General features: G+C 29.2%; 1 long non-coding RNA gene across 1 annotated transcript in view; it reads left to right on the top strand.

The window, feature by feature from the left end:
• LOC126738513 (uncharacterized) overlaps nucleotides 1-13,992 on the top strand; it is a 155,459-nt gene extending 141,467 nt beyond the window's left edge. The window contains exon 3 of the long non-coding RNA XR_007661359.1: nucleotides 13,827-13,992. This is a non-coding gene — a long non-coding RNA (uncharacterized LOC126738513). The remainder of the gene's footprint in view (nucleotides 1-13,826) is intronic.
• The last annotated feature ends 3,955 nt before the right edge of the window (nucleotides 13,993-17,947 follow it).

Raw genomic sequence — 17,947 nt, 5'->3', positions numbered from 1 at the left:
CCTCGAGAATCTTAAAGATGAGATTTCAGGTTGTCAGCTTTTTCCAGCTTTTCTTTTAGAGCAAGTTGAGTTGATTTATTAATTCTAGAGAAATAAATCTCAGTTAAAAGTTCAGATTCTTAGAAAGAAGAATCAAGGTCATGAAAAAAAATACTTTAATGGAAACTATCTAACTGATCTAATGAGTCACAGTATTTTATGCTGAGGATATAAAGGGGATTTTTTAACTTTAAAACTAAAAGCAACAATCTATATCCAAGTATCTAGATTGAGATATGGCCAGTTAAAAAAAAAAGATAGAGAGTCAGCTAAGAGTAGAAAGAGACTTATTCAGTTTTGTAAAGACTAATTATCTATTGAAAAAAGGAGTTAGAGTGATTAAAGAGAAAGAAAGGTGGAAAAATAGGTTTTTTTATGGCTTCTAAAGAAGATCCAAGAGAAATCCGAACAACAATTTCATTAAAAAAAATATTTTTGTATTTCTCTAATTTTATTTCAAAACTCATTTAAAAAGAAATCGCAAATTATATCCATTCAATTTTTTTTTTAATGGATACTCATCTTTATCATATGGATTTGCCTATGAAAAAAGTAGTTGATAATGGTAGCTAAAAGGTGAAACGTCATGTATCATCTAAAAATATAAGTCCATAGAGCAGGAAAGAAGAGAACATAAAAATGTACTGAAAGTTTTGAAGAAATAGTGTTTAACTAAATATAATTTTGAATTGTAGCTACTCTATCACTGCTACTAGAGTTAGCGAAGGAGGACTTAAGTTGATAATGCCTACGACCGCCCCTTCAAAGTCGAGTACATCTTGCGTGTGGTGATGATTTTGGGTGGAATGATATAGATCAGTTCGAAAGAACATACCCGTAAAGTTATCGATAAAACAAAGTAAGATCTGTTAGCTCTCTTGTATGCATCAAACTGTCCAAGATTCTAGTTATCTCTGAATCTCTTGTAAGATGTATGGCTTTCTTCTGAACGGAATCAAGCAGCTTCGAAGTGTGTTTGGGAGCAGAGCTCTATATATTATAGCAATACTCAAGACATGGACGAATATGTTATTGCGGAGTATACCGCCGGTTTTCTTAAAAGAGCTTTAAGTATTTGAAAAGCTGCTTTAGCTGAATGGCCAGAAAAATGAACGAAATTCATATACATTCGATTACACAAAAAAGCACTAAAAGATGAATGCAGTAACTACGGAACCATCGCCCTAATAAATCACGCAAGCAAAATCTTATTGCACATGATATAAAAAAAATTCAATCTTCTCTCTCAGAACATGCAGGTTTTGTGCCAGGTCGAGGAACAAGAGAACAAATAGTAAATGTGAGTTAGGTGGTTGAAAATCTATTTGAATAAAATCATATTCTTCCATCTATTCTAGTCCAAGTTCCATCTATCATAAATTTCCTGGATTATAGTTAAGCTCTCGACACACACCACTGAAATAAGCTATGGTACATTTTGAAACAAATGGGACTTCTCAATTATCTATCTTACTTCAAGAAACCGCTAGATGATAACAACATAGCCCTAATAAAAATAGTAAATGAACTCTCAGAAAACTTTAAGTTAGTGGGCCCTGATGACACTTTCACAGTGGCTAATAATGAACAAGAAATTTATGATATCTTACAACAAATAGAACTAGTAAGCATGGAATGCGGCTTAATAGATCCAAATATCACTTGATGATAATAGATCGGGCAGGAACGATTTCTCTACCCTTACAGCTTATACAAGACATAGAAATAAAGGAAAACTTTGTTTATCTAGACAAGAAAATAACAAATAAAACTGGCTAACAGCAGAAGATCAAAAGAAGAATTAGGATAGCAAAGGAGGTTTTAGATAGACTAGTCAAAATCTGGAAAGACCAATGTTAAAAAAAATTGAGGCATTTAAAATGACATGCTACCGTAAGAGAATACTAGAGAGACAGGGTACCGCACCAATATATCCATTTTAAGAGAACTTAAAATTCGTGACAAGGAAAGATTAATAATAACAATCCAATGAAGTATACATATAAGTCATATAATACGGAGGGAAATACTTATCAGTCAGGGAAAAGAGATCAAAAGAAAGGTCATAGATGAGATATATAGATCAAGTAAAAGATCTTACACAAAATGTCGGTTTTACAAGTAATGCAAAAGGCAGAAGATAGAGAATTGTGGCGAAGGATTACTGTGCGATGATTAAGTCACGACGTCCGAACATAGACAATGACTGAAGATAGAGAGAATTCTATAGCTAAAACGTATTGCTTCCAAACTCCAAACTTAACAAGTGAACTGACAAAGACAGCGGCAAAGTAAGCCTTAACATAATAAGGCTTGGGCAGCACAAACGGCAATTGTAAGTACAGCACGCTGAGTCTGAGCCTGAGCTGCATTAAACTCAATCAGATTACTCTTACCCCCAGACAAGACACCAGCAAAGCTGCAAATTGAATTAGATGTGTGTTGAGAAGGTCGTTGATATTTATAATAACAGGACGAGAGTAGGGGATAAGATGCCTCGATGAGGGACACCAGCGTTAATTTAAAACCTCTGCAAGGTGTGTCTACCATTAAACACTTGAAATAAACATTAAAACATGGGTCGGTTCTCGAGGAAGCTTTCAAGTCAGGCAACGTGAGTTAGTAGTAAATCATAAGAATACAGTTTGTTCACGAGGTTTTTATGCTTTGAAATATATAAAGCTATTGCACAAGTTTTACCATATTTCTCGATAGCCTTGGTCCAAACATATGTGACATAGGCCAACAGATCGCTAGTAGACCTGTGTTTTTCAAAACCATACTGATGATCGCTAAAGATTTTGGTGGACTCCAGGTCTTTTAAAATTTACTAGTTGTCAAGTTTTTGAAGAAGTTTTTCCATTACTTTGTCGATTGACTAACTAAAGAAATTGAACGGTAATTCATGGGCATCGTTTTTGTCTTTTTTTTGGGTATCAGTTGAATTCGTGCAAGTTTCCACTCGCCAGGGAACAGATCTCTTCTATATGAAATAAAAAACAGGTAGTACAAAGGTGGTTTCAGAACAACCACATATTTTTTTAAATTTAATTAGATCGTATTGGCTATACTGACTTGTTTAGGGTTTTCTTCAGGTTTGATGATATGGTCTTGAGAGTTTAAGAGAGGAGAATTTAGGTGGATTGTTACTATACTTCAAGCTTTTTTTTTTAGTGTAGTTTTTGACCAGTCTTTTAATGCAAAAAAAAGTGTAAAAGTTCTGCCAAAATTGGTTAGGTGAAGTACAAGCTATCGCGACTATCATTCTATGCCCTGTATATGCAAAGATCGTGTTTCAAAACATAATAAGTAACTTGTTTCAAATGAAAAGTTGAGTATTACTCATCTACTAAAATAGCTCAGCATCAATCACAACCTCCATTTAGTTTTGTTTTTTATTTAGAGAATTAGATATATTTAATAATAATAATAATAATGATATTAATCTTTATTTAGCATAAATAGCTACATACAAAAACAACTAATTTCCCAAAAAATTAATAAATATAAAAATACATATAATATAATAATAATGTTCATAAAGCTAATTCAACAACATATTTAGTCAGCAAGAGTACATATATAAATAAGCAATAAATATCAAATGCTGGGTATCCCGATCCCCGACACTTGCAACGCCCCAGTTTTACCAGGAACAGCAGTATCCCGGTTAATCCAAGGAATACCGCTATATTCCGGTCCGTCTAAACATTGCCATGTCGGCAACCTAAGTACCCCGCCACCAAAACTGGTTCAGAAATTTTTAAAAATTACCACATACATAAACCAAAAGCGCTCTTACTAACTTTACAATAATATTATTAATTAATTAATTATTAATATACCTTTATAAATTAATCAATATACGCTTATTGTGTAAAAAATATAATACATATACATATGCATTTGAGGTTACTATTAACATGTGGATCTAAACAAAACAATTATTGGTGTAATCAAAATTTGCAGTGCTCGAAAATAACCATAAAATGTTACGCCAATAGGTGAATCTCGGTCATGAGGTTAATTACCTATGGGCTGGTGAAATAGATCGAATACAGAATGTCCTGGTTTTTTTGGAGAGACCATATCAAATCCCGGTTAATCCATGAATACTTTTTCAGTATCCCGGTTGTTCCGTGGATAGCAAACACAGCTCTTCTGCCATCCACAAACACCTCATCATTGTTCTCACTTCACTACAATATTTATCTGCACATATATTTACTATAATAATTCTAGCCACATACTAAAATTAAACTTAAAATAAGTGTTAAACTAAAATAGTGATCCTAAACAACATACTATAAAAAAAACAAAATGAAAATAAAAAAACAATTAGGCAAAGGTAACAAAAATTTCTCTAAATATAAGGCTGGAAAGCCACATAACGTCTTTCTGCCTTAAAAAATAACTACTAGACAATCCACATTAAAGAAACCTTTTAGAAAAAAGCTTCCAGTATTTCGCCACGTATTGCCAATTTTTCCACTTTTCCTGACAGAAAAATTATTTATGGAAAAAGACACCACAATCCCCCCATCTGAACGTTCCCATATATACCGAGCTAGAAAACGGAAAATGGAAAAATCCTCATTGACTTGGAAACGACGTTTTACCTATAGCTATATTGGAAAACCTAAGGAAAAACTTATTTGTTCGTGTTGCAATGTAATCTTATATGTTCGCATTGCCGGTGGAAAATGTAAGAGAAAATCGAAGGATATCTATAAATAGATTTATTTGAAGGCACTACCAGTATCATTTAAAAAGATTTACGCTCATTAAAACTAAGCAAAAGAAGCATCATTGGTCATGTTTCAATAAAAGGATCTTTTACAATGACGAAACTCGTAACGGTACCCATTGAAATTAGGAAAAATATATATTTATTAATATTTTTTTAAAGATCATTTCGATGAATGCTCGATTATATAAATACCACTTTTTCAATTTCCTGGTTTAAAATCCTGAACAAAAGCCGAAAAATTGCCAAAAAAGGTGAGAATAAGACGGGCCAATGGAGATTCCATTCATTGAACGAAACCAATAAAAAATCGTATTATTTGGTTGGCCGCAATTGAGACCGTTTAAATGTATTCGTAACGATATTTAGATTTTGGACAATGAGCCCGCTACGTGATCGTTTAGAGGTTGATTTTATGTATTGTTGCTAGTTGGGGCTTTTGTTGTTAACAAAATAGATAGAAAAACGTTGTACTTTTCATTTAGAAGTTAAAAACTACTCCAAACTGCTTAACTGATTTTTTAACAAGAAGTTCATTCAGTAACTTGCTTAATAATGAATGAATGAATGAGTAGACATTTTTAACAAAAAGCATAAAAAATGGTTAAAATGCCTTTTTTTATAATAAAAGAGCTTAATAGAGGTATTTGTAATTGAAATGATGGTACGATCATAAGCACAAGTGGATTATGAAAAAATGATATAGTATTTAAAATGAAGAACCCATATTTTCAGAAAGGTCAATATAATAGTCTTTAGGATGGAAATAGGTTTACCATTAATATCCAAAGTGATATTATAAAAACGTCAATACTCTAAGATGTCTCAATTCATGGTTACGGTTAAAATAAATTCTCTACTTAAGTATAGTCTATAAGTATGCCTTACACAGATTTTTCCAAGGTTTAAGAAAATGTTAATAATATTCTGATCAAAATTCTCTTTGTGAGCTTATAAGATAACAGCAAAATATTTTCTTTTTTTGTTTTTATCGAGTTTTTTTTATAAATATTTAAAGTTTAGTAAAATTGCGTCATCTGTTGATAAGTTTCCTCTAAAATCATATTGGTTTTTTGATATTAAATCATATTTTGTTGTATATTTTATCAGTCTTTTTTTATTATTTTTTCTTTAATTTTTGGAATGCTTGCATACCAATGATATGGGCGTGTACTTTGAAATATCTAAATTATCATCTTTTTTAAATAATGATTTAATGATACAATTTTAAAGGCAGTCGGGAAAAGGTATTTATTAAAAATACCAGTGAACTTCTAACATCGTATTTTATTAACTTTAGGATTTCTGCAGTAATACCATCAAGTTCTTATGCATTTTTTATATTTAGTTCGCTAATGACTTTATCAATATCTCCTTCGTCCCTAGATAAATGGTGATTGTGTAACACTTTTTAAACTGAAAACGGGTAATGGCCTTACTACAGCGTTAGCTAGTTATTCTCCAATTTCGGAGAAATATTCATTAAAGCTATTTGCTGTATCCTCTTTGGTTGTCATTTCTTAATTTTTGTATTTAGTTTTAACAATTATTTATTTTTTTGTGACGTAGACATATTAATGGTATTCGAGTATTAAGTTCTTTGCAATCTTTAGAATCATCGTTTAAATTATTTTTAAAATCTTAATTTTTGTTTATTTTATCAATTTGTTTAGTTCATTTTTGTATGTCTTATATTATCTTTCGTGTATTTTCGCGATTAAAAATAAAACGTTTATGTAGTTATTGTTTAGTTTGTATTGATTTTATTAACCCAGTTGTTATCCAAAGCGGCTTTTTTTGTGTTTTTTCTTTGATTTATTAATAAACTTTTCGAAAGCTTTATTTATGTTGTTATTTCTTTATAAATTTTTTCCCAGTTTTCACTTTGTAAAACTTCATTAAATTTTTTGTAATTGATTTTATTTATATCTCTCTTTTGTTCCCACAATATTTTCGCTTAAAATAGGCACACTGCTATTTCTGGCAAATAATCAGTGATATCTATATTATACCGAAATGATTTAATATTCTCCACTAGTGAATGCTAGTTATACACAGCTCTCAAAGCTTTAGAGAAAAATTTCAGACCATGGATATATCACTATGGATATATCACTATATCACACTGGATATATTCTAATGGATTTGGAGAGTAGCAAATTACTTGCATAATTTAATTTCTGGTAATATTGCTTATGTTCTACAACATGGAGATCTTTATGACTTTCTGTTTCATTTTTCAAAAGAGTAATGTAAGCTTTTTTAAAGGCTTTTAGATAAAGTTGATAATTTTCTGACCAAAATTTTCTTTTTAGGCACATAAATTCCTTAATAACAGCCTTCTTAGTTGTAAGCAGATATTGTTTAAAACTATGGAAAATAGAGTGCAAATTGTAGTTATTTACATAGATTTATCCAAGGTTTTAGATAAAGTTCATGATACTCCATCATAAACAATATAGATCCACAATAAGACATTTTCTTCGTTATGAGTAGATTTTGTTGAGAAAAAAAATTATATATAAAAAGTGTATATATTTCTTTAATGCCTTAGGGATAAATTTAATAATATTCTAGTTTAAATTCTATTTTTAATCATGACAAGACCGTCTTGTGAGCTGCTTGTGTTGGAAGTCTTGTGAGCCAAAGTGGATACTAGTTACACGGATTTCCCAAAGGCTTTAGATAAAGTTAATAATATCCTGGTCCAAAATCTATCTGATATAACTGACTACGGATCTTCTAATGGTTTTGGAGAGACTTTAGCAGAATTCTAATTCTTTTAAACATGCTTATGTTCTACAGGATAAATATCTCAATAACTTTCCGTTCGTTTTTTTTGGTAAATTTTATATTAATGCATGTTAAAGCTTCGCCATACATTGCAAGAATCACACAAAATATTTTGAAAGAGCAGAACATTCGTGTTTTATGCTGGCCAGCTCAATCATCTGATCTCAATCCTATAGAGTCCTGTGGACGATATTTACAATATTCTAGCCAATATTTTAGTTTTAAGCATATAAAATCCACAATAACAAATTATCCGAGTTATATTTTTATTTCGAATAGAACCGAAAAGATGTAATTAAAATATAGCAATTTTACGATACTTTTATTATACACATATTTTTTTTCTTACTTTTAGGAACTCTATTAATTACAAAAAATTAACAAAATTATTTTTAAAAGAAAATAAATAAATCTTAGTTTAACTAGCAGAAGCAAGTAATAAACAATTAATAAATTAAATAAGAATTTGAACTTAAAAGAAAACAAACTCAAAATACCAAGTTTAAGAAAATTTTAAATTTTTGTTAAAATTTAAAGTAATTAAGATTTATCGGAATTAAAAAGCAAGAAGAACTTTAAGGACTTAAAACTTTTTAGGAATAGAATTTTAGATTTTTTGCATAAAAAATCAAAGATATTAAAAAAAAATTAAATTTAAGTTTATTAATTTAAAAAATTACAGAAATTTTCTTTCTTGTAAATTCAACTTTCGTAAATTTTTATTTTCCAGATATTTTTTTATTTTACATATTTATTGGTAGTAAAATTGATTACTGTTATAGATACTATTTATTTAGGTAATATTTGTATTAATTTAGATTAGTAATTTAGCTTCTTCTATATATATATTTTTTTTTTATTTTCATCTAAATATTAATTAATTTTTTTTTATAATAACCTATAGTGTGAATAATTAGAGTGTGCAAGATTTTTTAAAAAGAGTTTACTATTAACGTTATTCGTCATCAATGGCATTATTAATATAAATATTTAGGCTATAAACTTAGCATTCGATTTACTTATAAAATTAGATTATACTAAATAAATTAAATCAATTTAACAGAGCTCAAAATTAATGCAAAATAAAAAAATCTATATGGTCATTTTAAATTTTGAATAAATATGTGACCTACTGTAGTAATGAATCAATATCAATATTAAATATAGCCAATAATTAAAAAAAAAAAAACTATTTAGCATTAATTATTCAGTAATTAGAATTTCATAAAATATAATTGCGGCCATTTAAATACTTTATGCCCGGAAAGAAATCATTTTTTGGGTAAACATTCTGTGTAATTTGATACATCAGGTACGCTTCATAATAACATAATGAATAAACATTAGGAAGAATAAGTAGAAAATTTTTGTAAATAGATACTTTATTAACATATACACATATTATTAAAGTACTAACGATATAAAATGCTAATGAAAGCTAAACATCTATTATTTATATTTGAAAGTGTATAATTTAATAAGGCTTAAGATTATTTATAGTTTATTGCGGTTCTGTTAAATAAGGAACTAGATCGGAAAACTAATTAAATCGTCTGATTTTTGTAATAGAGGATTCTATTTTATAGCAGTTTTAAATAGATTAATTAATTTGTTTATATTTTTAAGCATTTTTGAAGGAGCTGTTGAAATTTTATGGTCAATGTTAATTGATTTCATAAATATTTATTTACAAAAAAATAATAATTAAATGAACAATTAAATTATAATTTTTAATTAAGCAGTGAAAAGAATTGTATAAGCTATTGTCCTTTATATTAAAGATGACTTAAAAATTTTTATATTTACACAATGTATTTCTTCTAGGAATTAAATATGAACTTAAAGTTTATTCTCGGTAATATTGGCAGGCATTGATTCTTCCAGACAGTTGAGGCAATATTTTACCTTTTTTCCTGACTGCTGAGGTCTTTTATGCCTAAACTCTTTTAAAATCATCACATCAGCTACCTGAAAAAAACAAATCAATTACTGACTAAACTTTCCAAGCAGTTGATACAACCATTCAAAAGAATTAAAATTAAAACAATTACTACATGATGCTGTGCGACTCTCTTTCGTTATTTGGAAGGCTTTGATGAGTTACACTGAGACGAGTAGGGATTAGTCGAAGTAGGAAGTGAGGGTGCTAATTGAGGTTCAGTGAAACAAGTGAAAGAGGGGACATAGATATTTGTTTCGTACTGGTAGGAAAAGAGATGTCGGTATTCTTCCAGGCAGATGAGGCTTCAAAGAGTTAGACGAAGACAAGCTAGGTTTAGTTGAAGTAGAGGGACACTCAGCAGAAATAATTTAAGCAGAAAACTTTGGGTGATTCTCATATACAGTTCGGAAGATAAATGATCAAGTAGTTGTCGACACATCAAAGGAATACTGGAGGTGACTGACCTACTTGACTGTTGAAGTCACTGTAAATTTGTTAATTTTAAATGGTTTCAACTACCTGGAAGTGCTAAAATATGATTTCAACCACTTGAAATATATACAGTGTGGTGACTTTAACTGGAATAAATTCAGTTAAAACTAATCAAAATTTGTCTCGCGAAATTCCTGAGACCCGTCGATTTTTGTTTATTTTATTCACATTTCAAGATAGGTTTTGTATTTTTTCACCTACAGGGGGGGTTCAAAGTAACCCCAACTTTTTTTTTCATATGAAAAGACACTTTTTTTTAACTCTCATTGAAAAGAGCCCTTTTTCTTGAATAAATTGCCCTATTTACTTTTGTGATTATCTAAAAGAAAAATATAAAAAAAAAAACATTAAATTATTAAAAGTTGCGTCTAATATATAAAATGCTCAACATGAGCACCATTTACTTGTTGGCAAAGCCCAAGACGATAATAAAATTTGTTTCTGATATTTTCTAACACTTCTGGAGATATTTGTCGGATTTCTTGCCTAATACGTTCTTTGAGTTCGCCTAGGTTTCCTGGTTTGCTCATATAAATTTGACTTTCCAAATGTCCCCACAGAAAAAAAATCAAGTGGGGTGAGACTGGGAGAACGTGCCAGCCACTCGATTGCACCCCTTCTACCAATCCATCTGTTTGGAAAATTGTCATCTAAATACTGGCGTACATTACGGGCATAATGTGGGGGAGCACCATCTTGTTGCATGCAGATTCTTTCATCATACAAATCTGGATCGAACTGACTTGGATATAAGGCACGTAAGATTGGAACTTGTTCATGTTCAAGAAATTATCTTTCCCCAGTTGAAGTATCATTGAAGAATATGGGCCCTATAACTTGCCTGCCAATTATGCCAGCCCAAACATTAGTTTTCTGGGGATATTGTGTATTAGTTTCCCTTACCTAGTGTGGGTTCTCGTCAGACCAGTAGCGACAGTTCTGCTTATTAACATGGCCATTTAGGGTGAATGTAGCCTCATCAGAAAAAAGGATCCACTCCGAAGATATGCGATTTTCGTCAATGGCGTTCATCATTAATTCACAGAACTGAACTCTGCGATCTGGATCGTCTTCCAATAACTCTTGAACGGGTTGCATTTTATAACGTCGTTTGTTTGCACTTTTTAAAATTTTTAGCATAGATTTATGATGAATAGAGTTTTCGCGAGCTACTCTTCTGGCTGCAGTTACCAGATTTTCTTCCATCGCTAACAATACATTTAATTGGGTGTTTTTATCGATTTTAGAAGACCTTTATCTTGAAACATCCCTCACGTGCCCAACTTCTCGAAATCTGCCTTCGATTTTACTAACCGCACCTTGGTTAATAGGTGGCAAATCTGGATATTTCTGCCTGAATAAGTAGACAACCTCTAGCCGAGTACGACTTCTGTCCCCATAACCAATCATCATTAAGATTTCAATTTTGTGGTATTCGGATAAAAAAGGCATTTTTTTTAATATAAGTTAACTTATTTAACAACTGGTTGAAATTCACTTTAACAGTGACACTACAACAATGTCAGGAAATGTCTCGATACCAATAAAATATACAAACACGCCAAAAATTTACCAACACAAAATATTTTGAGATTTTTAATAATTTAATGGTTTTTATTTTTTTAGTATTTCTCCTTTAGATAATCACAAAAGTAAATAGAGCAATTTAATCAGGAAAAAGGGCTCTTTTTAATGAGAGTTTAAAGAAATTTTTCCAAAAAGGCTTTCCATTTGAAAAAAAAAAGTTTGGGTTAATTTGGACCCTCCCCTGTAGGTGAAAAAATACAAAAACTATTTTGAAATGTGAAAAAAAATAAACAAAAATCGACGGGTCTCAGGAATTTTGCAAGATAAATGTTGATTAGTTTTAACTGAATTTATTCCAGTTAAAGACCCACACTGTATATATTTCAAGTGGTTGAAATCATATTTTAGCACTTTCAGGTAGTTGAAACCATTTAAAATTAACAAATTGACAATGACTTCAACAGTCAAGTAGGTCAGTAACCTCCAGTATTCCTTTGATGAGCCGACCACTATATATATATATATACATATATGTATATATAATTATTTTGAAGTGAAAAGAGAAATTAGAAATCAAAAAAAAATATTAAAAAATATTTAGGATTTTCTCACAATAAACAATTTAATTAAAGAAATTAAGACTTAATATCTATTTAAATTATGTATAACGTTATAGTTAGAAATAATTGTTTAATTTAATTCTACGCTATTCGAATGAAAAAAAAATTAAGGACAGATTAAAAAAATCTTGTTTAATGATAACTGCATAAGAAAAATTAAACCTAGTGAAAACGCTAAGTTATTTAGTAGGCACGTTTTAATTCACTAATGCAAATCTTAAAAATTTCTTTCTTTCGCACAATAATAATTTTATTATTCATTTAAAAAGTCCTTGAGTTGAAATAGAAAATTAGAAAATAAACTTATATTATGTATATTATAATTACTCATTATATTTGTTAATAAAAATGCAATTTAACTTAAAAAGAAATAAATAGAAGGTAAAGTTACATTAAAAATTAGTTTAAAGGAGAAATCTTGTTTAAAAAGTAACATATATAATAAAATATTATAATTAGTAAAGAACTAATTTACCTAGTAAAAACTTCTTACCTAAATAAATTAAGTTAAAAATTTAAATACACTTTTTAGCAATATTTTATAGAACTATTCCTTTAAAAATTAAAAAAAAAATTAATATTTAGTTGAAAGCAAAAATCTAATTCAAAAGTAGGTAAATAAAAAAAAATTAAATTTAAATTAGACTTTGCTTAATAAAAATATTGCGAGTAAAATCTCTTAAATTAAAAAAAGAAAATAAAGTCTAATAATAAATTAAAATCTAAAATCTAATAAGAAAATTGTCATACTTGAAGATGTCTTTGTCCTTGGTTTTGAATATCCTTTTTTTAATTATTTTTTTTGCTTTAAATAACTTAAAAAAATGTTAAATATAGTTGAAAAAATCAAGTTTTAAAAAAAATTATTTAAATGTCAATAATAGCTTAGAACTTAAATATATTAAATAATAAATTATAATGTTTTTTAAAATATATTAAGTTCTTTTTAAACTAAAATAATTTTAATATTAATTTTTAATTGGACTTTTTAATCAAAGATTTAAGAGTTCAATTAATTATATTCTTAAGCACTAGATGCTTAAGAATATAATTTTCTAAAGCCTATATGTATAATAATTTATATAATATAAAGCCTGTATAGTTTAGTATACTAAATATTGAAAGCAATTTAAAAAAATTATGAAACATAAAGAAATCATTAAAAAAGTAGGAATTTTGACAAATTTAATTTTTATATAGAGTTTGTTATAAAAATATGAAAAGTAATTAAAAAGTTAATAGATTTTAAAATATTTTAATTGTGAGTATTGCTTTAACTTAAAACATTTTAAGAATTTTATCATCCTATTTAAAAAATTGATTTTCAAAAATCGAAATATTTTTTTATATAAATAATTAAATGACAATTATGTATTGATTTTATTTCTGTAGTTATTAAGAAAAATATATTATTATAATAAACATTTTTTGCCTCTTATATTGGTGAGAAATTTTTGCATAAATTACGATAAATTTACTTTTTTCATTATTATTTGAATATTTATCGGAAAAAGGCTATAACTTCTTATTTTAAATAGGCCACCCAATATTCACGAAATACAACCATTTTTCATTTAAGTGAAGATTCTTTTCAATATTGTGTGGATGAAGTTTTTCCTAAATAAAATTTAAATATATGGAACTTTTAAAATTATTTTTATTTTAGGAAATATTCAAATGACTACCAGGAATCAATTTTCTATGTGTCAAACCAGAGTAGACATTATAAGAATAGCTTTAATTGAGACTAGAGGCAGAAAAATAATAGTATAATATGAAGAGGAGAAAAATTAGAAAAACCTTTTTGCTGGCATCCTACACAATAATGGCTAGATTATGGAAAAAAAGCAAAAACAGGTGTGTAACTTATTTGTTACCTGAAGTTATATTAATTTTAATTTTGTGCTAAAATTACTTAAGAGAAAACATTATTTTTCAGCTGGAAAGACCTAATATATCTAAGTTCTTGGAATTAGTAACCGTTCCAGTTTTCATAAGCATATAAAGGTCTTTAAATTAGTGAAAGGCTTCATTATCTGATCACTACTTTTATTAAACTTTTGTGTCTCTGATCTTCCTTGCTTCTCTAGATTACCAATAGTTTAACCTAATCTTCGTGGTTAAGGAATCCGCTTATTACTTAAAATGAAATTATGTTTCAAGTATTTGATCATTCATATGTTAGAATAAAACTTAACCACAAAATAAACTTCATAACCTACAAATTATGTAAAGATAAGAAAATTATTATAAAATTCAAATGCATAACGGCAGTAACAGATTACACTAATAAGTTTAATAATCCATACAAAATTAAACTCCTCTAATAAAATTCTGGCAGCCTGGCCGCTGTCACTGTTATTACTACCTAAACTAACTAACTTAAACTATTTAACTTATTAGTTAAAAATAGAAATTTAAAACAAAAAACACTATTAAAGAGTAAAACATTATTAATTTTAATTTTATTTGTAATTACACGGATTAGACTGAACCCTTTTTAAAATTGGTACAACTTTTTTAAATCTTTGTATAAAATGGAGGTGTCCTATATAGATACTTATTAATAAGTTTTGCTGTAAGATAAATAATCTGATTTTTTAGCTTTTTAGTGAAGGCTACATTAATACCGTATATGTTTCTGCTTGGTTTATTTTCTAGAGACTCTATAGCACCCCTCACTTGTCCTATGTCTACTTCTTGAAAGCTAAATTTAAGACAGTCTGAAACATGTGCCTCAGAAACTTCGTATGATTTCTCACCACCTCAGGCAAATCTGGTATCCTGGGTAAAGAAGGTATTTATTTATTTGGTATTAACAGTTTTTTTGCGACTTGAGTTCAATGTTGTGATTCGAAATGAACTTACACCCTTTCAGCAGGAATGGATCGCGTCATTGAAGTTTAAAATGAATTTAATGAAAGCTTCTTGTTTAAAAGTTTGTAGTTGTAATTTGTATTATTTTAAAAATTGATCCAATTTTGTCCGTAGATCTTTAGTTGCCCTTTTGCTATAAAGTTCCAACAGAGGCTCTCTCTCATACTTTTACACTTATCAATGTTCATCTGTATACTTAATAGTTAATTTGTATAATTATACAGTTTATTGCATTTATTTTAGCAAATACTAGTCTCCCCATGTTACAGCATTTAAGCAAATCTGTCAAGTTGTTTTTTACTTTTGGTAGTCGATAATAGAAAGAACATTAAAATCTCCATTTAAAATGCAAAAAACCTTTTTTTACTACCAAATTAAATACAGAATACCAAGAAAAAGCCCAAAATTACCACTATGTGTTGCGAATAATATAATATTTATTCTGATCTATTATCTGCATTGTTGCCAATTCACAATAGAATTTTATGGATAATCTACTATTTCTTTTATATTTTTAAGAACAATGAAATAGAAACAATTAGGGTTAGTTAAAATTATGAAACCTCCATGTCAAGAGTCCCTTGCATAAAAGGATGAAATGGTATAGTTTTTTAGTTTTAATTTTAAAACCTCTCCTAGCCTATATCTATTATGTGAATCTAATAGAGCCTCAACATTTTCATTTTTATTACTAATGTATATAAAATTATGATGTAATTAATACCTTCAGTTTCTTATTTCCCTGATACTGTTTGTGATACCAAGGTGTACTATCATACATCTCTACAAGAGAGTTTATTTGTATATTCCTGGGAGACTTACATGTAGCATAACAGTCTAATGGCGTTGCAAATTGACAAAATTGTTTATTATCACACCTATCGGCCAAAATTCTAGATCCATAATTTCCAATAGACTCCCAGCCTAAAGAAACTCCAACGTAAAGTCCTTAATATCGAAATTATGCAATTTAATTTAAGAATATTTTTATTCTCCTTCAAACATGAAAACCTAATAGTTTATCACCATAAGCCCTTAATAGAGATGGATCCTGTATCTTTAGTGACTTTTTGACGTCTAGGTTGAAGGATTTGCTACTTATGCATGTCCTCACATTTTTCCTCTGGATTATATAGGGGAATGCAATAGGTATGTTACGCAGCAAAGTGAAACAGCCACAGGAGAAAATCAATAAACTGGAATATAAAGGTTTTCCTTAGGAACGGATTGTCCGGTTTGGGTCATATTATATTATAAGCAGGTTGCCTAAATGGTAAGGAGTTTAAGGCTTAGGAGCTAGCCCCCCAAGTTACTACTACCACCAGTCTTTCCTTCCCTTTTCTATCTATCCTCTTTTCTATTCTATGAGGGTCCTGCCTAATGCTAGAGTCATTTTCGATTTTTTCCTCTACTGTGTATTTTTAAATATATGGTACTTCCACTCCTAATAGTTATTGTGGCTCTGGAACCTTTTTTCCTACTACTATTTTCTGGATATTATCTGGTAAGAATTTATGTGATCTATTCTTGCTCTCCATTATTGCTCTGAATCATTAATATGAAAACTAAAATGTCAAACCATTTTAGTTTTCCACCTAGATAAATTTCATTTTTCCGAAATAAGGAATTAAAAGTTATCTGTTTCTTCTTCTTTTTTATTTTTTTGAATGAATAGAACCCAGAAGTTTTTTCGCGTCGCAATATTGTCAGAATAATTTTTGTTTCCTATTCAGAACTGTGTTTTATTTGACAACATACTTGACTTGACAAAATTAAGGCGTTGCTTGAACTCTTAATTCATTTTACTACTTAACGAACATGTGAGAGTTCTTCTAAGCAGGAAAAAGCTTTATCGGAAAATCGGACTGCAGCTACCACCTCATGAAATAAGCATATGAGACGGAACTAGCCAACTGATCCCCATCGATTTTCAGCTTCTGTATATAAGTAATCTAATGTACAAATCTTTGAGGTTCTGATGAAGAAGCAGGCCTGATAATGCAGCTTTACTTAAGAGGATGGATTTCTAACATTTTACTAAAACTAGCTGTCAATTATGCCGCGCGAAAACTGACACAAAATATGGCTTACCTTTACGAGCTTGTGCTAGACAAAGAAAAGTTGTTAGTTTACACAAAAAGATGATAAAATATGCTTTCAACGACCACTAATATTTTATACTTCCCAATGCGAAAAACTATTTTTTTGCATTTTTAAATGACCTTAGCTATCTCTTAAATAGTACTAAAGTAATATCAAAGAGAAGAAAAATTATACCGTAAGAAAGCCTTGCAAAACTAAAAACCCGGCTTTTAAGCAAATTGAAATCCGATCTCTACGTATCCCACCGATCGTCCCGTCCGTCCCCAATGTAAATATATTTTTCAGGACTTCCTGGCAGGAATATAAAGAAAGGCAACGCCCTGCTGCCGCTTCAGACCGACTAATGAATCGAATGTGTATTCTAGAATGTCAACAATGGACACAATTCAATCCGGCAAGACTTGATTGGCTCTTTTAAAAGTTCTGGTTTGTCTTTGGAGCTCGTCATGTTTGTACAGGACAGCTTAATTTTGTTTCGGGTTTTGTTTAAATTTTTCGTTCGTTAAATCTTGTTTCGATCTTTTGTTAAATTAATACCAATTTTAAATTAATTATGGTGTTTGTATAGGATGATACACATGACATATATCATTCACATCATATGAAATAAATTCTATATAGAGAGTTAAAAAAATAGTATGAAATCAACTGAAATTAAGGAAGTTCTGTCCTTTAACATATATTTACTTTATATATCCACGTATATAAATATAATGCATAACACAGACATACAAAATTACGAATTATGCACCTAGATAACCGAATATCTGCATGTGCTCCTAACTGTTTTTACGAGAAAAAAAGAAA

The sequence above is a fragment of the Anthonomus grandis genome, chromosome 7 (genome assembly GCF_022605725.1).
Source record: "Anthonomus grandis grandis chromosome 7, icAntGran1.3, whole genome shotgun sequence".
In the NCBI taxonomy this organism is placed as follows: Eukaryota; Metazoa; Arthropoda; class Insecta; order Coleoptera; family Curculionidae; genus Anthonomus; species Anthonomus grandis.
This window is presented reverse-complemented; position numbering and strand designations above follow the sequence as displayed.